Below are 23735 nucleotides of genomic sequence, written 5' to 3' on the forward strand. Positions count from 1 at the left end.
AAAAATTATATAAAATAAAAATTATGACAATCATGCAGCATTATAATATGTATGAACATGCTTAATTTTACGCTAAATCGCCTTTTAAGAGCCAATATCGTATATTAAACGGTTTTTACGGATTTGCATGATTTAACTTATTAGAATCACAATAATTACATAAATTCATATTTATGTACAAGTTAATTACCCTAACTCACTTAGGACTCAAAATTAGTCTTCACTAACATTTTGACATTAATTCAACTTGATTTGATAATATTGTTCATTATGGACTTAAAATTACAATATTAAGCTATAAACTCCAAATTAAATTATAAAAATTTCAAATGATTTCAAAATTTGAAATTTAAACTCATGAACATTCTGGAAAAATACATGACCCTCATAATGTTCAAAACTTAGGTTAAAAATTTCGAAAATTTACCGAGAAAAACAATGTTGCAGTTTATCGGTTTTAACAAATATGACCATAAAAATATGAGAAAAATTATTTTCATCAACTTTTCACTTTTAGATTTGAAATATATGATAAAATGAAACATATGATGTTTTTCTTTAGTCATGAAGTATGTTTTAGCATTATTACTAATTATAGTCACTATTTATGTGATATTTCATCAAAAATTCATAAATCCTGCAAAAAGACTTCACTATAGCCATAACTTTTACACACATCTTGTAAAATTACATGTGACAACATACTAAATTTCCATGACTAGATTCGAAATATAACTCATATTAACCTATTTACCCATTTAAATACGATTTTAACTTATAAAATTCATATTTCGAGAAAAATAACTTATTTTAACATGAAAATTTACAGGCCATCCGTAGATAATATATGTGAAAACATATCCAAAAACCACTGGAATTCGAAGTTTAGCTATTTTCGTCCAAAAATGACATTTTTCTCATAAAAATCACATTTTAATGCCAATAATATATAAAATGAACAATAAAATCCATAAATAAACCAAAATATTCCAAATACATTTTAGGACCAGATACTTTAACATGCAAAGTGATTTCGTGATATATCATAATAAACAAAAAATTACAAGTTTTATTTGTTAATAAGATTAACTCGGAAAAACAATAAACCGATTTGCATGCAAACAACCTAAGGCTCATGATACCACTTGTTGGAATTCATTATCTCATTAGTTTACATATTTATATATGAATTAATTTATTTAGTCATAAAATAAATACAAGATCTTATGCATGCAAACTAAAAACAAGATCAGAGAAGAAATCGTCACTTCTTACATTTGTGTTTCGGATTTTGGGCACCAACAAGATCTCCTTATTGTAGTTCTTGAGCTTTCCAACAATGGATGAACAAGGTTTAAATTAGAACCTCTCCCAAAAGCATATACCCAAGGAATACCCTTAATAACCAATATTATTATGAACTAGTAATAATATTAATCTTACTTAAAATTACGATACAAAATATAAATTTCGGTACACTTATCATAAAATGGAAGGTCCATTTTATTTTGTCATTTGTCAATTGTGATATATGTGACATGTTACTTGACATGTGAAATTGTAATGTATTTTTAACATATTAAAAATCAACATACTCATAAAATATGTCATATACAAAGTCGACTAGTAATTCGTAATTACTTGTACCCAAACGGTTTATCAAATTATAAATTACAACGTCTTGTATTTATAATAAATTATTCATTCAATTTCAATTGTTTCGTAAACAATAATTTTATCTAAGTAATAAAATAATTCGATTACTTAGACCGTATCTAATTTAATCGAATTATAATAAGACACGTTAATCTTACTCACAAATCATCCGTCAATTTTAAGCAATTTTAATTAACTCGTATCGGCATACGATTAATTAAATAATCAATTAAGAGTATTTCCCTATAGGTATGACCTAAGGGGATCAACTGATCACCACCGTCGCACGACAGTAATGTCAAACTCTAGTCAGCCAATCATTACCGATATGTGTGGACCAGTTGACTGTAAAATATTACACCCCTCTTGTATTCATAAACATGAGATTTAAACATGTGATCATCATGATCGACAGTTGTGATCACATTATTGTCGGAGGACACTTATTCCAACACTATCGTGTCGGATCGAGATGTTAAGTTCTTAAGCTACTTTTGGAAGACATTATGGAGGTTTGTTGGAACGAAGTTGTTATTTATAACTTCTCATCATCCACAAATAGATTGGCAAACAAATGTGATTAATAGAACTTTGGGAAGCTTGTTACGAGGTTTGGTTAGCAAAAGTAGGAAAGACTGGGATGTTAAATTAGCTCATGTCGAGTTTGCATACAATCGCAGGCCGTCAATGACTACTAGAAGATCACCATTCTAGAAATTTTTCGAATAAATTGTTCGAAGTTGAGTGGGATGCGAGTGGAGTTGCGATAGGGGATGTTTTGATGCAAGATAAACGGCCATTAGCATACTTTAGTGAGAAGTTGGGTGGTGCACGATTGAATTACTCGACTTATGATAAGGAGTTCTATGCATTTGTGAGAGCATTGGATCATTGGGGTCATTATTTGCGACCTAAACAATTTGTGTTACATTCAGATCATGAAGCATCGAGGCATATTCATGGGCAACAAAAGTTAAATCTAAGACATGCCAAATGGGTTGAGTTTCTACAATCTTTTACTTTCTTATCAAAGTATAAGACGACAGCTTCTAATTTGTTAATGATGCGTTGTCTCAAAGACAAATTTTTGATCGAGTTAGATGCGAGAATGCTTGGATTTGAACATATCAAGAAACTGTACAAAGTTGATCCAGATTTTTCTAAGGAGATTATTGAACCAACGGGGTTATATATTGTTCAAGACGGTTATCTATTAAAAAGCGATCGACTATGTATTCCTAATGGTTCAATTCAAGAGATTTTGGTTCATGAAGCTCATGGTGGCACAATAGATGGACACTTTGGAGTAAACAATACCAATGATATTGTGAGTGAGCATTTTTCTTGGCCAAAGATGAGCAAGGATGTGCAAGAGATCGTGACTATGTGTGTGGTATGCCAAAAGGCGAAGAGTAAGTTCATTAAGGGACTTTATACGCCGCTGCCCGTACCAACACAACAATGGAATAAGGTAAGTATGGACTTTATACTTGGCTTACCTAGAACTCAAAGAGGTAAGGATTTGATTATGGTGGTTGTGGATCGATTTTCAAAGATGGCGCATTTCATCCCCTGTCATAAAACCGATGATGCTACCAATGTTGCTGAACTTTATTACAAAGAGATTGTTCGATTACATGGTATTCTACATACTATCGTGTCGGATCGAGATGTTAAGTTCTTAAGCTACTTTTGGAAGACATTATCGAGGTTAGTTGGAACGAAGTTGTTATTTAGAACTTCTCATCATCCACAAACAGATGGACAAACCGAGGTGATTAATAGAACTTTGGGAAGCTTGTTACAAAGTTTGGTTAGCAAGAGTAGGAATGACGGGGATGTTAAATTAGCTCATGCCGAGTTTGCATACAATCGCACGCCGTCAATGACTACTAGAAGATACCCATTTGAGAAATTTTTCGACTCAATTGTTCGAAGTTGAGTGGGATGCGAGTGGAGTTGGGATTGGGGATGTTTTGGTGAAAGATAAACGGCCAGTAGCATACTTTAGTGAGAAGTTGGGTGGTGCTCGATCGAATTACTCGACTTATGACAAGGAGTTCTATGCAATTGTGAGAGCATTGGATCATTGGGGTCATTATATGCGACCTAAACCATTTGTCTTACATTCGGATCATGAAGCATTGAGGCATATTCATGAGCAACAAAAGTTAAATATAAGACATGCCAAATGGGTTGAGTTTCGACAATCTTTTACTTTCACATCAAAGTATAAGACGAGAACTTATAATGTTGTTAATGATGCGTTGTCTCGTAGACATACTTTATTAATCGAGTTAGATGCGAGAATGCTTGAATTAGAACATATCAAGAAACTGTACAAAGCTGATCCAGATTTTGATAAGGATATTATTGAGCCAACGGGGTTATATACTGTTCAAGACGGTTATCTATTCAAAGGCAATCGACTATGTATTCCTAATGGTTCAATTCGAGAGCTTTTTGTCCGTGAAGCTCATGGTGGCACAATAGTTGGACACGTTAGAGTAAACAAGACCAATGATATTGTGAGTAAGCATTTTTATTGGGCAAAGATGAACAAGGATGTGCAAGAGATCGTGGCTAAGTGTGTGGTGTGCCAAAAGGCGAAGAGTAACTTCAATAAGGGACTTTATACGCCCCTGCCCGTACCAACACAACCATGGAATGAGCAAATTATGGACTTTATACTTGGCTTACCTAGAACTGAAAGAGGAAAGGATTGGATTATGGTTGTTGTGGATCGATCTTCAAGGATGGCGCATTTCATCCCATGTTATAAAACTGATGATGCTACCAATATTGCTGAACTTTATTACAAAGAGATTGTTTGATTACATGGTATTCCACATACTATCGTGTCGGATCGAGTTGTTAAGTTCTTAAGCTACTTTTGGAAGACATTATCGAGGTTTGTTGGAACGAAGTTGTTATTTATAACTTCTCATCATCCATAAACAGATGGACAAACCGAGGTAATTAATAGAACTTTGGGAAGCTTGTTACGAGGTTTGGTTAGCAAGAGTAGGAAAGACTGGGATGTTAAATTAGCTCATGCCGAGTTTGCATACAATCACACGCCGTCAATGACTACTAGAAGATCAGCATTCGAGAAATTTTTCGAATAAATTGTTCGAGGTTGAGTAGGATGCGAGTGGAGTTGGGATTGGGGTGTTTTGGTGCAAGATAAACCGCCAGTAGCATAATTTAGTGAGAAGTTGGGTGGTGCTCGATTAAATTACTCGACCTATGATAAGGAGTTCTATGCAATTGTGAGAGCATTGGATCATTGGGGTCATTATTTGCGACCTAAACCATTTGTGTTACATTCGGATCATGAAGCATTGAGGCATATTTATGGGCAACAAAAGTTAAATCTAAGACATGCCACATGGGTTGAGTTTCTACAATCTTTTACTTTCTCATCAAAGTATAAGACGGGAACTTCTAATGTTGTTAATGATGCGTTGTCTCGAAGACATACTTTATTGATCGAGTTAGATGCGAGAATGCTTGGATTTGAACATATCAAGGAACTGTACAAAGGTGATCCAGAGTTTGCAAAGGATATTATTGAGCCAACGGGGTTATATAGTGTTCAAGACGATTATTTATTCCAAGGCAATCGACTATGTATTTCTAATGGTTCAATTCGAGAGCTTTTGGTTCATGAAGCTCACGGTGGCACAATAACATGACACAAGACCAATGATATTGTGAGTGACCATTTTTATTGGCCAAAGATTAGCAAGGATTTGCAAGAGATCGTTGCTAAGTGTGTGGTGTGCCAAAAGGCGAAGAGTAAGTTCAATAAAGGACATTATACACCCTTGCCCGTACCAACACAACCATGGAATGAGGTAAGTATGGACTTTATACTTGGCTTACCTAGAACTCAAAGAGGAAAGGATTGGATTATGGTGGTTGTGGATCGATTTTCAAAGATGGCGCATTTCATCCCATGTCATAAAATCGATGATGCTACCAATGTTCATGAACTTTATTATAAAGAGACTGTTCGATTACATAATCTTCTACATACTATCGTGTCGGATCGAGATGTTAAGTTCTTAAGCTACTTTTGGAAGACATTATGGAGGTTAGTTGGAACGAAGTTGTTATTTAGAACTTCTCATCATCCACAAACAGATGGACAAACCGAGGTGATTAATAGAACTTTGGGAAGCTTGTTACGAGGTTTGGTTAGCAAGAGTAGGAAAGACTGGGATGTTAAATTATGTCATGCCGAGTTTGCATACAATCGCACGCCGTCAAAGACTACTAGAAGATCACCATTCGAGAAATTTTTCGAAAAAATTGTTCGAAGTTGAGTGGGATGCGAGTGAAGTTGGGATTGGGGATGTTTTGGTGCATAATAAACGGCCAGTAGCATACTTTTGTGAGAAGCTGGGTGGTGCTCGATTGAATTATCCGACTTATGATAAGGAGTTCTATGCAATTGTGAGAGCATTGGATCATTGGGGTCATTATTTGCGACCTAAACCATTTGTGTTACATTCGGATCATGAAGGATTGAGGCATATTCATGGGCAACAAAAGTTAAATCTAAGACATGCCAAATGGGTTGATTTTCTACAATCTTTTACTTTCTCTTCAAAGTATAAGACAGGAACTTCTAATGTTGTAAGTGATTCATTGTCTCGAAGACATACTTTATTGATCGAGTTAGATGCGAGAATGCTTGGATTTGAACATATCAAGGTTCAGAGTTTGCTAAGGATATTTTTGAGCGAACGGGGTTATATACTGTTCAAGACGGTTATCTATTCAAAGGCAATCGACTATGTATTCCTAATGGTTCAATTCGAGAGATTTGGTTCGTGAAGCTCATGGTGGCACAATAGCTGGAAATGTTAGAGTAAACAAGACCAATGGTATTGTGAGTGAGCATTTTTATTGGCTAAAGATGAGCAAGGATGTGCAAGAGATCGTGGCTAAGTGTGTGGTGTGCCAAAAGACAAAGAGTAACTTCAAAAAGGGACTTTATACGCCCCTACCCGTACCAACACAACCATGGAATGAGGTAAGTATGGATTATGGTATTCCACATACTATCGTGTCAGATCAAGATGTTAAGTTCTTAAGCTACTTTTTGAAGACATTATGGAGGTTTGTTGGAACAAAGTTGTTATTTAGTACTTCTCATCATCCACAAAAAGATGGACAAACCGAGGTGATTAATAGAACTTTGGGAAGCTTGTTACGATGTTTAGTTAGCAAGAGTAGGAAAGATAGGAATGTTAAATTAGCTCTTGCCGAGTTTGAATAAAATCGCACGTCGTCAATGACTACTCGAAGATCACCATTCATGAAATTGTTCAAATTAATTGTTCCAAGTTGAGTGTGATGCGAGTGGAGTTGAATTTGGGGATGTTTTGGTGCAAGATAAACGGCCAGTAGCATAATTTAGTGAGAACTTGGGTGGTGCTCGATTGAATTACTCGACTTATGATAAGGAGTTCTATGCAATTGTGAGAGCATTGGATTATTAGGGTCATTATTTGCAACCTAAACCATTTGTGTTACATTCAGATCATGAAGCATTGAAGCATATTCATGGGCAACTAAAGTTAAATCCAAGACATGCCAAATGGGTTAAGTTTCTACAATCTTTTACTTTCTCATCAAAGTATAAGACGGGTGCTTTTAAAGATGTTGCTGATGCGTTGTGTTGAAGACATACGTTATTGGTCGAGTTAGATACGAGAAAGCTTGGATTGGAACATATAAAGGAACTGTACAAAGCTGATCCAGAGATTGCTAAGCAGATTTTTGAGCGAACGGGGCTATATACTGTGCAAGACGGTTATCTATACAATGGCAATCGACTATGTATTCCTAATGGTTCAATTCGAGAGCTTTTAGTTCGTGAAGCTCATGGTGGCGCAATAGGTGGACACTTTCAAGTAAACAAGACCAATGATATTGTGAGTGAGCATTTTTATTGGCCTAAGATGAGCAAGGATGTGCAAGAGGTCGTTGCTAAGTGTGTGGTGTGCCAAAAGGCGAAGAGTACGTTCAATAAGGGAATTTATACGCCCCTGCCCATACCAACACAACCATGGAATGAGGTAACTATGGACTTTATACTTGGATTACCTAGAACTCAAAGAGGAAAGCATTGGACTTTGGTTGTTGTGGATCTCGATTTTCAAAGATGGCGCATTTTATCCCATGTCATAAAACTGATGATGCTACAAATGTTGCTAAACTTTATTACAAAGAGATTGTTTGATTACATGGTATTCCACTTACTATCGTGTCGGATCGAGATGTTAAGTTCTTAAGCTACTTTCAAGAGATATTATGGAGGTTACTTGGAACAAAGTGGTTATTTAGTACTTCTCATCATCCACAAACTGATGGACAAACCGAGGTGACTAATAGAACTTTGGGAAGATTGTTACGAGGTTTGATTAGCAAGAGTAGGAAAGACTGGGATGTTAAATTAGCTCATGCCAAGTTTGCATACAATAGCACACCATCAATGACTACTGGATGATCACCATTCGAGAAATTTTTCAAATAAATTGTTCGAAGTTGAGTGCGATGGGAGTGGAGTTGGGATTGGGGCTATTTTGGTGCAAGATAAATGGCTAGTAGCATACTTTAGTGAGAAGTTGGGTGGTGCGATGGAATTACTCGACTTATGATAAGGAGTTCTATGCATTATTTGCGACCTAAACAATTTGTGTCACATTCAGATCATGAAGCATTGAAGCATATTCATGGGGAACAAAAGTTAAATCCAAGACATGCCAAATTGGTTGAATTTCTATAATCTTTTACTTTCTCATCAAAGTATAAGACGGGAGCTTCTAATGTTGTTGCTAATGCGTTGTCTAGAAGACATAATTTATTGATCGAGTTAGATGCTTGAATGCTTGGATTTGAACATATCAAGGAACTGTATAAGATGGCGCATTTCATCCCATGTCATAAACCAGATGATGATACCAATGCTGCTGAACTTTCTTACAAAGAGATTGTTCGATTACATGGTATTCCACTTACTATCATGTAGGATCGAGATGTTAAGTTCTTAAGCTACTTTTGGAAGACATTATGGAGGTTAGTTAGAACGAAGTTGTTATTTAGTAGTTCTCATCATCCACAAATAGATGGACAAACCGAGGTGACTAATAGAACTTTGGGAAGCTTCTTACGAGGTTTGGTTAGCAAGAGTACGAAACATTGGGATAGTAAATTAGCTCATGGCGAGTTTGCATACAATCGCATGCTGTCAATGACTACTAGAAGATCACCATTCGAGATTTTTTATGGGGTGAATCCATATCTTCCTATTGATTTGGTTCCAATACCAAAGAAGGATGTGATGAGTTTCGAAGCAAAGGAAAGACAAGATGCATTTTTTCGAGTTTGTGAGCAAGTTAAAGCACAAATCTAGAAAGCTAATGCTAGATACAAGGAGAAGGCAAATAAACATCGAAAGCAACCTGTTTTCAATGTCGGAGACTTAGTATGGTTACACTTGAGGAAGGAGCGGTTTCCATCCAAAAGGAAGAATAAGTTGATGCCGAGAGCCGATGGACCATTCAAGATACTTGAGAGCTATGGGACTAATGCCTACAAGTGAGAATTGCCGAGTGAGTATGGAGGTGTAAGTGCAACGTTCAATGTTGCAGATCTATCACCATATCTAGATGACGATAATTTGGGGTCAAATTCTCAAAGAAGGGGGGGAATGATGCAGGAGCACTTGAAGAAAATGAAAATGAAGTCTTAATTGGTCGAAATGTAAGTCACATTTCTGAAGGTTTCAAAATGGGCTCAAGTATCGTGAATATGATAACATGGAAGGACAATGGAGACGAGTTGGAGTCGGTCTAACCAACACACAACCTAAGGGCTGTCAAGGTCGGTTCTGATGGGGCTCTAAGATTATTAGTTTCCTTATTTCAGCTTTCCTTATTCTAGTCAATGAATTTAAGGTAGTATTGTTTTTTTTTTTTTTTTTGGTGAAATGTTAAATTTGTATTAATAAAACCTTGAAGTACATCACCATACAGATTACATTGCTCTAATCAGCAACTTACAAACATCAGACTCATTTGCATTACATTAAATATCTATCTCTCATCCTCCTAATTAGCCAAGACCCTGTACTCGTCTACACCAATCTTGGGCAGCAGTAGACATAGAAATTCCCTGCCTGGATTTCAGTCTCAATCTGACATGATATTGCACCTGCTGGAACACCCTTACCGGATGATGCTCACTCTGCTCAATTCTACATCTATTTCTCTCCATCCAAATCAAATAAATCAGAGCTACAACAGCTGAATGAATTACCTGTTTCTTAATCATGGATTTCACTTTCAGCTTAAGACACCATTGTATCACTTGCTGATCAAGGATTCTACACCCCAACCAACTGCATGCTAACCAACTCTAGACACCTGCTGCTATAATTACACCCAAATAACAGATGCTCATGTGTCTCATACTCCAAACCACAAAGCTCACGGTCCCCATCTACTTGCATACCATGATGCCCAAGTCTATCCTTAGTTGCTAGCCTCCTCAGCACATAAAGCCACGCAATGAAGGAATGTATAGGTGTATTCAGTCTGCCCCAGATCACATGGTGCCAATCAACTTTAGGTAAATCACCCCTCAACCACTTATACCCAGCTGTAGGTGTGTACACCCCCTTGTTAGTCCCCCATATGCCATTCACATAACCTGCCTTCATTCGTTCTTTCACTTTACAGATTTGGCGACATGTCCAACTTGAATTAATAGTAGGTTGATAAACATCCCACGCAATGAAGGTAGTATTGTTATTTCCTTATTGTTTCTTTCATAATCTTATCAAAGTGGTAACCAGAGCAGGTTTTAGTTTGTTTCATAACAAACTTGTTTTGGAAAGTTCATAGTCATGTCTCAAAGGCATTTCAAAAATTTTTGGAAGGAGTTCGAGTGATTTAAGGAACGATTATGGCAGAAGGATTTAGAAAGAGGTCTTGCCAAATTGTAGAACCAGATGGAGAAATTTGAGCGTGACTTTCGTCAATCTTTTGAAATAAAGAAACAAGCGACAAAGATCGAGTCTTTTGATGTTTTTCACAAGGAACAAGAAGTGAAGCATCTAGAAGACGTCGAGAAGATGATGCCTGACTTTGTTGAAACGAATGGTCCAGAAGGTTATCAGATAGGCGACTATCAGTTTCAGGATTATGAACCAAAAGAAGAGGACGAGATTATCATAGTAGAGCCATTAAGTGACGATGATCAAATTAAAGATGTGATTGAAGATGACCTATTTTCTTTTGAGGATGAATCTCATACAAAAGGTACTTCTTTATTTGATCCAAATCTACCAATTGTTTTTGATGAAGAATTTGAAGAAATTTATGATGAAACTTATGTGGACGAAAGTGATCATAGAAGTTATGACAATGCAAGTCATGAGGAACTTAATCTTATGCCAATCATGGATGAGGCGTTTTTGGATGATAGTATTAATTTGGATTCTCGGATTAAGGAACCGTATCAATCACCAATTGATAAATACATTGATGAGAAGGTATATCGTGGAAACTCTAAATTCTAATTGAAGTCAATTGTTATGGAAGCTCATGATGATCTGGTTGCTTTCAGCAACAATTATTTAGATTTTGGTACAATTATGCATGGAAGGTGGTGGGGAGGAAGGCACAAAAAAGAAACGCACAAGAGAGTAAAGTACAAACCCAAGACGACTTTCGATTGTTATTGCAACTTCAAATGAAACAAGATTACAAGATTTGTGTTTGATCCTGGAGGGTCTAATGATGAAAATTTCAACTTAAAGATTTTGAAGATTCAAGGACGAATCTTTTTTAAGAAGGAGAGAATGATACATGTGGGACATGAGTATAAGTTCAAAACGAAAGTTCAAGTCACTCTTGTCATTCAGATTTGTTCACTTGATTTAAAAGCTGAATATCTGCAAAAATATGGCTATTTTTGGTTTGAGGTTTGTTTGAGATGAAATTACATGATCTTAGCTTTCCAACGAGTGGTTATACACCTTATTTGGTTAAGTAACGAAGGAGATATGATCGTTTTAAGTTGAGCTATCAAACTACTAGGCGGGTGACGAACTTACTCAAGTTTACTACACTAAATTGAGTCTTATTAATAATTTCCTTATTTTATTTTGCCTAATAAGTTTATGGTAGTGTTGTTTATTTCCTTGTTGTTTATTTCCTAGTTTTATCAAGTTGTAATAAGGCAATTTTGCCAATTCTCTAAGGGTCGCGTTTAGGAAAGTTGTTTTTAGGCAGTTTTAGGAGTCCTCTTAATCAGCCTACTCTACTATAAATAGAGGGCTTTGTATTCAGTTTTATTCATTGAAAGAGAGAGTTTAATTCAAGTTTTATACTTGTGTGTTTTATAGCTTGCGAGTTATAAAATCTTTATTTCTTCCTTGCGAGGTTGAGATTTTAGTGTGATTCGATCCTTGCGAGGTGAGAGCCACCATTCGTGTATATCTTGAATTTCTTGCGAGGAAGGCGAGTTTATTCATGTCATATCCTAGTTTTAGTTGTTAGTCTTGCGAGATTTTCACAACTAATTCATATCTCTTTATTTTTCAAGCATATTACATACAAAAACAAGAAAAAAATACAATACTTTTATTCCGCTGCAAAATTATATCTGAAAGTAAAATTGTGTGGTTATTTTATATCAATCAATCTAAGCCAACCCGAGTCTCAAATTTGAAAAATAATGCCATAAATGGCTTTATCACATCATTTGCATTAAAATGAGACTAATTAGAGTCAAAACCGACACCGGGCCAAAAACCGACTCAAAATTCAAATCCCAACTCAACACGGGTCAAACCCGAGTCAAGCACACAAAATACCTACCCGAGTCAAGCAATCACATAAAACCACAAATTACAACCATCAAAACATTGGTTAGAACAAAGGCCACGTACAAATTGAAAAGGACAGGGAACCCCTTTGGGGCACTAGGTGACTCGCGCCTCTTTAGGCCTCCTCCTTAGCCTCCAAGCAAACTCAACCGACCTACCACCCCACATTTATCTATAAATACCCACCTTCACACCCCATAATACTTATGTGAGTATCCGCCCCCTCTTTCTCCCTTAAAATTCTAGACTCGACTTCCTAAGTCACAAATCGTCGAAATCGACACGTGTTTCGACCTACCGATTGAAAACACAAGCCTTAAACATTTGTTTCGTACCGTCGCCGTGCATTTGACCGACCCATTCGACCAACTAAACACATCAATCAACATGTTTTCAACAATATATTTTCAACACATTTTCAAAACAAAATCCTTTTTTAAGGCACTCTTTTAAACTTCTTTTGATACCGAGTAGTCGCATAACATGAAAACCGTCTCTAAAGTTGTCTACCTCGCAAACATCATAACCTGTAAGTTTAATTTGAGGGTGTAAACTACTCACTTATTTCATGTCTTTACTATTTTTATGAGTTTATAAGCATGAACAATGCATAACACAATTCAAATACAGGTTAGATGAGCCAAAACCACGTTTTAGCCTGAGACAGAAGCGCTTTGCTACGCAAAGAGACTCGCGTCCTTGTGGCTTCTCGGGTCAGACTCAAACGTGTTTGAGTTCATCTTCCTTCAACACTTTCTGTTTGGGCCAAAATCACACTATTTTGCCTGGACTACGTGGCACAAGACAAGTGGGTAATGAGCAAGTGGGCCCATGACATGCATGGGGGAGTCGGGCCCATGGATAAAAGGAAGAGGAATACGGGTAGAAGACTAATGATGGATGTGACCCATGAAACTACTAAACTCTACCTTGAGGAACAAGTCAATTGAGTGGGAAACCCTAATAAACCCACTAGGGTTTATTCACTAAAAAAAGAAAGAGAGAAGAGAAGAGAAGGGATCCATTATTCATTCAACAACAAGCACTATAAAACTCACCCTAAAACCTACGAACAGACAATACGAAGACGGCGTGCAACAACCATCTACGTATTTACCAAGCTAAAACCCATTACTTCATCATCATAGTCTAATCATCATAAACCCACCATCATTGGACAATGAATAACCATTATCCCCCACCTTATTACCATAAAGAGACATGTGTCATCATACCATACCAAAATCCATTACAATTGTACATGGAGTCCCACGTATAAACCTTCTGTATGTGAGCAAGAGTGTGCGGTCCGTATGTCACGAGCACATGGCATTCGTTAAATATCGTACTTGTACGCGGATTATCATATTGTGGACTATTGGCGGGATACTGAAACCCCCCCATCGGGTTTTCCGCGTCACCAAAATCTCTTGTGTTATTATTTCCTTATTTCATCCTTTACTTTATTTAAATCGTTACTCCGTCTTAATTACGTACATATTCTATCACAAATCATTTATAATTTAACCCCCTGATACGAGGCTAAAAAGAGTAGGCCACCTTAATAGTATTTGGTAGAAATATACCAAAACAATTTGGCGCCCACCGTGGGGCATGGTGATCGATTTTTATAGCCAAGTTGTCATCAAGTCAAACTCTGGTGCCATGTCTGCTAGTGAGCAAGATCTCGTCACTATACATAGAGCCAGCAGCAGATCTGCTTCCTGGGATCCTCCAGAAGTTAACAGTATATTTGCTCCCCGGAAGTTATCCGGAAGCCAGCAGCAGATCTGCTTCCAGAGTTCCTCAAGAAGTCCCGCAGCAGATCTGCTCCCTGAAGTCCCACTAGAGACCTGCAGTAGATCTACTCCCAGAGTTCCTCCAGAGTCCAGCAGTAGATCTAGTCCCTTGGAATTCCATCGGAAGCCTTTTTCCGACACCAGATCTGGTCCCTAGAATTCCTTCAGATGCCTGCAGCAAACCTACTCCCCAGAATTCATCCAGATGCTGGTAGTAGAACTGCTCCCCAGAGTTCCTCTAGTGTCCTACAGTAGATCTGGACGCAAGAGTCCCTCCAGCCTCTAGCTAACAGAGCAGAAATGGTCAGTGCACCAAAAACCGCCAGCAACGTACCGGTAACATGTGTACCAGCAGGAGGCGAACCATCAGAAATGCTCAGTACATGCGCACAGATTAAGAGGTACCATATTGGGGCCAGAAGTTGCAGAGACACAATATGGAGCCTACGGTAAGCGGAGGACACCGGGCTATATCCTGAATGCACGGCATGGAGACAGAATGGAGACAGCATCAGGTAACACTATATCTTGTATTTCTGATGGAGCTAAATTCCTCCCTGTTGCAGGAACATTCAGCCAGCAGGAACCAGAATGACAAACTGAACCAGTTTCACTACTGCTCCACTAACCAGCGACCCAGGGGGCAGTCCTTTACAAGAGTGTCGTTAGATTGTAACATATTTGGTACTATTTCGCCTGTCTCTAACCCTCGTGCAGGATCACAAAGCTTAGTGGAACGACCACCTGTTATCACGTGGTGGCTGTTTTAGTAAAATAAGTTCCACGAGTCAGGTTCTAACCTTTACACCCCTATTTGTGCTAGAATAATTTACGTGATAACAGGTGGATCGGAACTTTACACCCTAAAATACTCAAAGGTCGATACAATAAACTCAGTCAACATGGGTAAGCTTAACCCGGAACGAACAATGCTAAAGATTCAGAGTACACAGGAACCAGATCAAATCTAGGAAGTGGCAAACCAGAATGAGAGTCTTGCTGGAACTATCAGAGCTCGCAAAGAAACAATCGAAATATAAGAACTGCTACACAAAAAATAGCAATCAACAAGAAGTCCGCCAGGCGCTTGGATGCCGATTCGAGTAAATTGTCACCCTCATAGGGGAACAGCTCATATGGAGCTTCAAAAACGAGTTTCGTACCCAGTCTACATTTCAGGGGAAAATCCCGAAGCAAAGCAAAATACAAAGGACCAAGTTTCCATGCACTGATATAGAAGAGTACAAGCAAGCTGGAGGAGAGGTCCTTCTAACAGGATCCTCTCCTCGGCAGCAGCTACACCAGCTTTTCTACCTTGCTATGTTTGACCTTCTCTTGTAAGAACTAGTCTTAGCTTCAGAACATCAGCAGCCTCACCAGCATTTTAGGGGAGCTGTCCTCACCAGCAGTACTTTCGGGTAGCTGACCCAACCAGCAGCATTTTCGGGGAGCTGATCTCATCAGCACCGGGAACCAGATCTCGAACATGCTGAGATCTAGTAGAATAAGGAAGTCTCGACCAGTTGTCTTCTCTTAACTTCCAGGTTCCGGAGGAAGCAAGAGGAACCAGAAACGGAAATGCAGGAAGTAGGAAGCAGGAGGAAATAGAGTCAAAAATTGAGGAGGCAGGAAACAGGGAGCAGAAAGCGGTCAGCAGACACCAGAACGATTAATAGGATTAGTTGTCGCATCAACCCTTTCGCTAGCAACCCAGGCATCCAGAATCTAGCAGCAGGCCAAATAGAGGGCAGAACCCAGAGTGAACCAGTCTTCTGCATAGCCAATTTGCAGGAGCCATCAGCCAAAGGGAGCAGAACAAGGGGAACCCTAATACCACCTCTCTTGTCTGAACTAGAACCAGGGGAACCCTGGTACCACCACTGTCATCCAGCCCGGAACTAGAAGAACCCTGGTTACCGTACCTAGTCCCAATACTTGATCCCGCACCTGGGTCCCACACTTTGTCCCCTCGCCTGGTCCCAGCACCTGGTCTCCATGCCTGTCAGTAACCAAGGCATCAGTTAGCGTCATACTGGTACCCAGAATATTATCTCAATAAGTCTCTACATCCTGCAGAGACCAGGTACACGCCACTTGACAACTGTTTCTTGTACTTGTTATAGCTTTCTGTAAATTACTTTCTTATTTTTAATCTCATCATATCCATGTGATAACTAACTACTCCCTGAAAACCTATATGAGAAAACTATAGCTATTAGGAGAAATGGCCAATGACCAATTGAACCATACGCCTAAGTGCTCACAACCTGAAGTTCGAACCTCGAATGACCGTTAAGCCATAAACCATGGTAGACTTTGCACCTGACATTAGTCCAGCACCCCAGACCCGGCTAGATGAAAACATCAGTGACCTAAAAGGGAAGTAGGAACCAGAGTTGTACATGACACACTAGTGGAATTTCTAATAAGAGGGACAGGAGTAGGCCTGGTACCCAGGTCCCCGCGAGAGGACTAGGAGGGAACCTGATCGTCCAAGCTTGCAGCGACCCTGAGAGTCAGGCACCTGAAAATATCTGAAACCAGGCAGGTCCCCAACCGGGGGCCAAAACCTGGAGGCAGACGTCCTCATAACCTGGTGGTAACATTCAAGCTAGGTATCTTATCACTTAAGTTTATCATTCATGTGCTAAAGCCATCGGTAAAAAAAGAACTAGAAGGTTCATATCCATATGTCGCTCTTAAGGTAATTCGTAACTTCGTAATCTTTTTACCCTTTTTATATTTTGAGTAATTACTGCCTTGAGCGTCGGAGGGTCGTTGGCTATGCCAAATGTTGGCCCTATCAAAATAATTTCTTGTAGGGCAATCATGAGATCCCCATGCCAGCAGGAGTGATTACTCAGGCTCCAGAACCCGCCACTCCTTCCCCAGATCAAATCGCTCCTTTCGCAGCATATGGCGCAGAATGCAAAATGCAGGGCGCAGAACGTAGAGTGCACAATGTAGAATGCAGGGTGCACAACGCATAATGCTGGGCGCAGAACTCAAAATGCAGAATGTAGAGAAGAGAACGGAGAACTCTTCCAGCAGCAAACTTTCGGCCTGCAGAAACAGCTTTCCCACGGGTAAATCAGGCGACCTAGCCAGCAGGACAGCTCGCTCCGTCAGCAGCTCGCGGGATGAATCAATAGCTTGGGGACAATTTAATCAACGTACATCTAGTACATAAAAGCTCCTAGCACCCTGAATATATAGGAGACATGTAGCAGTCAGAATACTGCTGAACACGTCCTTACATCAGCTTTCCAAAGCGAAAAATCACAGTACCACATGCTGCCATTAGCCTGGTTCCCTGGCGACCAAAACATGGTATCAAATGACAAGAAGTAATGACATTACCCTCAGCAAGAAAGTAAAAAGTAAGCATGGGTCTCATACTATTTTGCATGCCATCAACAACAAAGCCGTGAAAGTCATGCAAGGGCAGAGATTACATCCCCACGTGGCAGCCAGAAGCCAACAGTCCATCGAGCAAGCTTTGTCAAACAACAAACCCGTTGTTGAGAATTTGAAACGATAGCAAAAAGAAAGAGCCGTGATAGCTGAACTAAGAAGTGCTTACATACGCATGACATCGTACAAGCAATCAGCAGCATGGACATATGATAAAAATGTCAAAATCAGGACCCTCACAGTAGGGGACCTAGTGCTACAATGGGTATTTGAAAATACCAAAAATCACAAGGCTAAAAAATTTGCTTACAAGCGAAAAGGATAATGAGAGGTCGAAAGCCCTATGTAATAGGTGTTAGGCCCAAATTCAGAATTTGGGCTGAGCCAGAGACGCAGGCCTGGAAACAGGGGCAGGACGGCATGCAAGGAGGAATTCGACCTGGACCAGGATGGTAACGAGATCATGTGTAAAATAAGGAAATCCTAGTTATTTCCATATTCTGAATAAGGAAAGTCCGAATTACTACCAAATTCCGAAGACTTAGGGAACAAGCAAGGAACCCTAGGTGTGAGAGCTTCATTATATAAAGGGCATATACGCAAGCCCAAGAGATCATCCAAAATACACTCTAGAAACCCTAGCATTAGAAATACTATTGTCTTATACCTCGTTCCTCATTGTACTCTTCAGTTATAGTGAAAATCTTGGTGGGATCCCGTCTCCCCCCGTGGTTGTTTCCCAAATTGGGTTTTTCGCGTAACCAAAATTCTTTGTGTTCTTTATTTGCATTTGCATACAACTTATTACATCATACAAAACGTCATCACATATAAATCGTAATATTGATTAGGCACTAAGACCACTTTAACCCTATTTGGTAGAAATTTACCAAAATAATTTGGCGCCCACCGTGGGGCATAGTGGTCGTCTCTATTAATCAATACACGAAGAACAACAGCATGTCAGGGCATCCAGAAGCAAATCCGGGAAGAACAGACGGTGCTCCTGCAACACGAGCACTGCCTCCACCCACGACAACAATACCTGCAACACCAACGCAGCCACCAAACTCTGTCCCCACGCAGGGGACAGTAGGGGACAACTTCGGTACCGGTTATTAAGCAAAGCCATAGTTCTCAGGCAGCGGCGAATCAACCGCAAATAAGAAGGGCACATGCCAAGGACCCAGGTGTCATTCAGGGTAAACAAAGGATGGGACAACTGGAGAAAGTGGGGTAGTCCAGGCATTAAGATCAGGCTCCACCGAGTCCCACCAGTACCATGATAAGCGGACTAGACACCTTAGCAAGAACCATCATGCCAATGCAAAGTGAAAATACGAGCATGAGATATCAGATGGAAGTGGATAACAACCTCCTACGAGCCCAGATTAATGAGCTAAGATAGCATGCTGCCAGTCCTGCAACCTGGACACAAGGCGCCAGATTCAGAGGAGCACCAACGGGAGATAGTGAAAGGAGGTAGACTCACCTGCTGCAACAGAATATGGTAACTCTGCTAGATATGGAAACCACACCGCAGCAAAAGAGAGGCCTGATTTCGACATGATTGGGGGCACTAACTGCAGTATAAGGCCTAGGAACAAGCAATAATGCAGCCGGGCTTGTAGGACAGCTTAAAAATAACAAATGAGCTTGAAAAGTTCTGAATTTCTGTGACAAATAAGATTTAATATTGATCTAAAACTGTACCAAATTTCATGAATTTAGAAGGACTCTAAGTATTTTTAAACTCAACTGAAACAGCCTAAGATCCTGAGATTACAGACAAGCTGACTCAACTGGTTGTGTGACTTGCTTGTGTGATAAAAAGATATAGTTAAGACCCTAAATTCCCACAGAAGAATCACGGAAAATCTAAGATTATAACTTAACAAATTTCAGATTCAAATCCACAGTTGAACACAGGACTAAAGTTTGAACTTTGCTCAACACAATTAAATTGAACCACAGTTTGACACAGGTTCAACTTAATGATGCCAAAATGACTTTATCAATTAACCACAGAGATTACAGGTTAATCACCAGGCCAGGGTTCCAAACTACAGTTTAAGCACAAGTTTGAAAAATATGAGAGAAGTCTCAAGGCTAAATTTCATTCAAAAATAATCTGCTTTTTTCAGTTAGAACACAGGTCCTTATATAGGCCTTGTTCATGAGTTACAGCTCGAAAACCTACCAATCCAAGGGCCAAGATTTAATCTAGGATGAGTACAAACTACCTTTATTATATTACAAGCTGGAAAATAAAATTACTAGGTGAAAATAAAATAACAATGGGTAAAAACATACTGAAAATAAAGCAAGTGTGCAGTCTGGCATTTTTGCATTTGTGCACAGTTTCTGTTGATCTTGTTTGCTAGTTGAGTACTTTCTAAAGTCAAGGCCTCTTGTAGTTTTCTGCAGTTGATCTCGAGGAAGGATGGTGTAGTGGTCCTTTCTGTATTAACCTCACAATTGCCTCACCAAAAACAGAAAGTGTGCTTTATGTTTTATCAACTCTTTTAGCAACATGTGACTGTTTGTTCTTGCCTGCTTTTTTGTGCTGGTTTTTCCTTTGCATTTCCTTGGCTGGTCTTGTATGTTTTGAGACTCTTGATGGACTTAGTTGAGGCCTGCTCCAGTTGGACAGATAGGCAGCTGAAATCTGGACCTGCTAAACCTCTTAGCAAGTTTTGTTAGGGGTGGATCAGTAGGTGTTGCCTGGACCTGGTCTGTGGCTTGGTCAAGGTTGGGAGCCCCTGATCTAGCTCCTGCTGCAGCCTCCCCTTCTTGAAAAGGGCTTGACCTCAAGCCTGGTCCCTCTTCATCATCAGACTCCCCATAGTAAGGACTGAGGTCTCCCACATTGAATGTCCCATGCACCCCTAACTCACTAGGAAGGTTTATCTTGTAAGCAATAGGACCAATTTTCTCAATGATTTCAAAAGGACCCTCTGCCCTAGGCATCAGCTTGTTCTTTCTCTTAGCAGGGACCTTTCCTTCCTTAAGAGGATCCATACAAGGTCACCTGGCATGAATTCTTTCTTCTATTTTGGACTCTTGGCCTGTTTCTTATACCTGTCATTGGCCTTCTCAATTTGTCTCTTGGCAGTTTCATGGAGCCTCAACATCTGTTCCACCCTCTTCTTAGCATCATAGTTCATTTCTTCCTTAGGTACAATTGAAAGATCTAAGGGCATCAGAGGATTGATCCCATAAACCACTTCAAATGGACTATGACCAGTTGCAGATGAAGGAGCTCTATTGAAAGCAAACTCAGCTTGTGGCAGTTTTAAATCCTAGTCTTTCAAAGACTTGCTAACAATGCACCTCAGTATCCTTCCCAGGGTTTTGTTAGTGACCTCAGTTTGACCATCTGTTTCTAGGGTGGTGGGACGTGCTGAACAGCAACCTGGTGTTGAGGAACTTCCACAATGTCTTCCAAAAATAACTCATGAACTTAACATCTCTATCTGACACTATGGTCTTTGGAACTCCATGTAGCTTGACAATGTGACTGAAATAAAGCTCGGCAACAGTCACAACATCCTTAGTTTTCTTACATGCTATGAAATGGGCCATCTTACTGAACCTGTCAACAACAACCATTACTGAATCATGTCCTCTTTGAGTTATTGGCAAGGCCACTATGAAGTCCATGCTCACATCTTCCCAATGTAGTGTAAGGGCCTGCCTGAAATGTGCTCTTGGATTTTTGGCAAATGGAGCATCTCTTTAGCACTATTGAACATCCCCTATCACCCTGGGCCAATAAAACTGCTCCTGCAATATATCCACAGTCTTTTGGACCCCAAAATGACCTCCTAAACCACTGGAGTGAACTTCCTTGATCAATAGTTCCCTGTATGAACCTCTTGGAACACATAGCTTGTTTCTATGGAACAGGAAACTGGTCTGGTTTAAAACTCGTCGTCAAAAGCTGCCAACCAAAACAATATTTATAACTTCACAAACTACTCTTAGTAAATAGGTAAGTAAAGGTCGGATCCCAAGGGACAGGTATTGATGTAGGATTTTCAATTGTAAATAGCTATGTCTTAGGGTGTCACAATTTGTGTTGAGGTGATGTGTAATCTAAACTAATCAACAAAATGAAAGTAAAGTAATGAAAGCAAAGCAAAGCAATCAAAAAGGGAGTAGTAAAAATTTGATTAAAAGCACTAGGGTGTCATGGGTTCATAGGGGATTCATGGGAGTTGATCAAACAAACATGTTCTCAATTACATGCAAGCACTTATTATTGTGATGGGATCGAGTTAGTGTATATCTTACAATCCCTAAGAAGGTTTGGGTCCCGGAGCCGAGTCGTCTAGACTGTACAACACCTACAAGTGGAGGGAGTGTGAGATTTATATTGTGTTTTTATCTTAAGTGGAAAACACCATGATTATATCTAACTAGTAGCCATGCAAATCTAGCTTTTGAGAAGAACAAAAATAAAAGGCATTGGGCATGCTACCCAAGGCCAATTATTTCGGCCACCATAGGTGAAAAGAAAATAGTTTTTCTTTTCAATTTAATTCATTCATCATTTTGATAAAATTTCTAGTGTAAGAAATGATATTCTCTCTATCTTTTGTGAAAATCCTAGAGAAATAAAAACTCACTCATCTATTCTCTCTCAACCAAAAACAAGAGAGAACAAGTAAATATTTTGTGTCAAAATTTTAAGTAAGACTAATCCTAATACTAGATCATATTATTTTAGTCTTTAAGAGTATTTCTTGGGTATTCACTTTTGGGAGAGATTCTATACTTGAATCTTTGTTCATCCATTATTTGGAATGCTCAAGAACTAACAAGAAGGAGATCTTGTTGGTGACCTTTTAATCCGAAAATCCATTGTAAGAATAACGATTTCTTCTCTATTTCTAATTATGTTTGCATGCATAAGATTTATAATTATTTTATGACTAAATAATTTCACACATATATAAATATGTAAATTAATGAGATTAATTATTTCTAACAGTTTGGACCTTATACATTGATGGAGCCTCTAATGCGTGGGGAGCTGGTGTAGGTTTGGTCCTCCGGTCGCCTAAAGGCGATATGATAGTGCAAGCTGTTAGGTGTGAGTTCAAGGCAACTAATAATGAAGCCGAGTGTGAGGCACTTATATTAGGGATGCAAATGGCATGGGGGCTTAAAGTAAGGAACCTTAGGGTGTTTAGCGATTTGTTGCTTGTGGTAAATCACGTAAACAACGAGTACGTGGTGCGTGACTCAAAGATGATAGCGTACCTAAAGATGGCCACATAGCAGAAATTGAAATTCAGATCATTCAAAATAACTCAAATACCAAGGGATCGGAACGTGGAGGCAGACGATTTGGCCACGTTATTAACCCCGACCATTCAGAAGAAGGTAGAGCAGGATTTCTCAGGGGAAGCATCACACACGCGACGTGAGCACGAAGCTAGGATCCTGATCTTAGAGGAAGGACAACAGGGGGGGTCCAGATTGGGGAACACCTTACATGAATTGGCTGAGAGATGGGACACTCCCCGAGGACAGGAAGGAAGCACAAAGTTTCAGGATAAAGGCCTCTAGATACGTCTTGATAGATAACATCCTCTTTAAAAAATCTTTGCCAGGACCTTGTATCAGGTGCCTAAGTAAAGAGGAGGCAGATGAAGTGTTGCATGACGTGCATAGCGGGGAGTGTGGAAACCACGCTGGAGGACGGAGTCTGTCTAACAAAGTCTTAAGACAGGGGTATTTCTGGCCTACTATGCGGGCAGACGCTTTTAACCATGCCAGACGCTGTGATTCGTGTCAAAAGGCGGCTCTGGCAATCCATCAGCCAGTAGAACCAATGCATCTAATCGTCTCCACGTGGCCATTTATGATGTAGAGAATGGACATAGTAGGGAAGCTGCCTAGAGCTCCAGGAAACAGAGTGTATATGCTCGTCATGACTGATTATTTTT

This window comes from Silene latifolia, chromosome X, assembly GCF_048544455.1.
Source record: "Silene latifolia isolate original U9 population chromosome X, ASM4854445v1, whole genome shotgun sequence".
Classification (NCBI taxonomy): Eukaryota; Viridiplantae; Streptophyta; class Magnoliopsida; order Caryophyllales; family Caryophyllaceae; genus Silene; species Silene latifolia.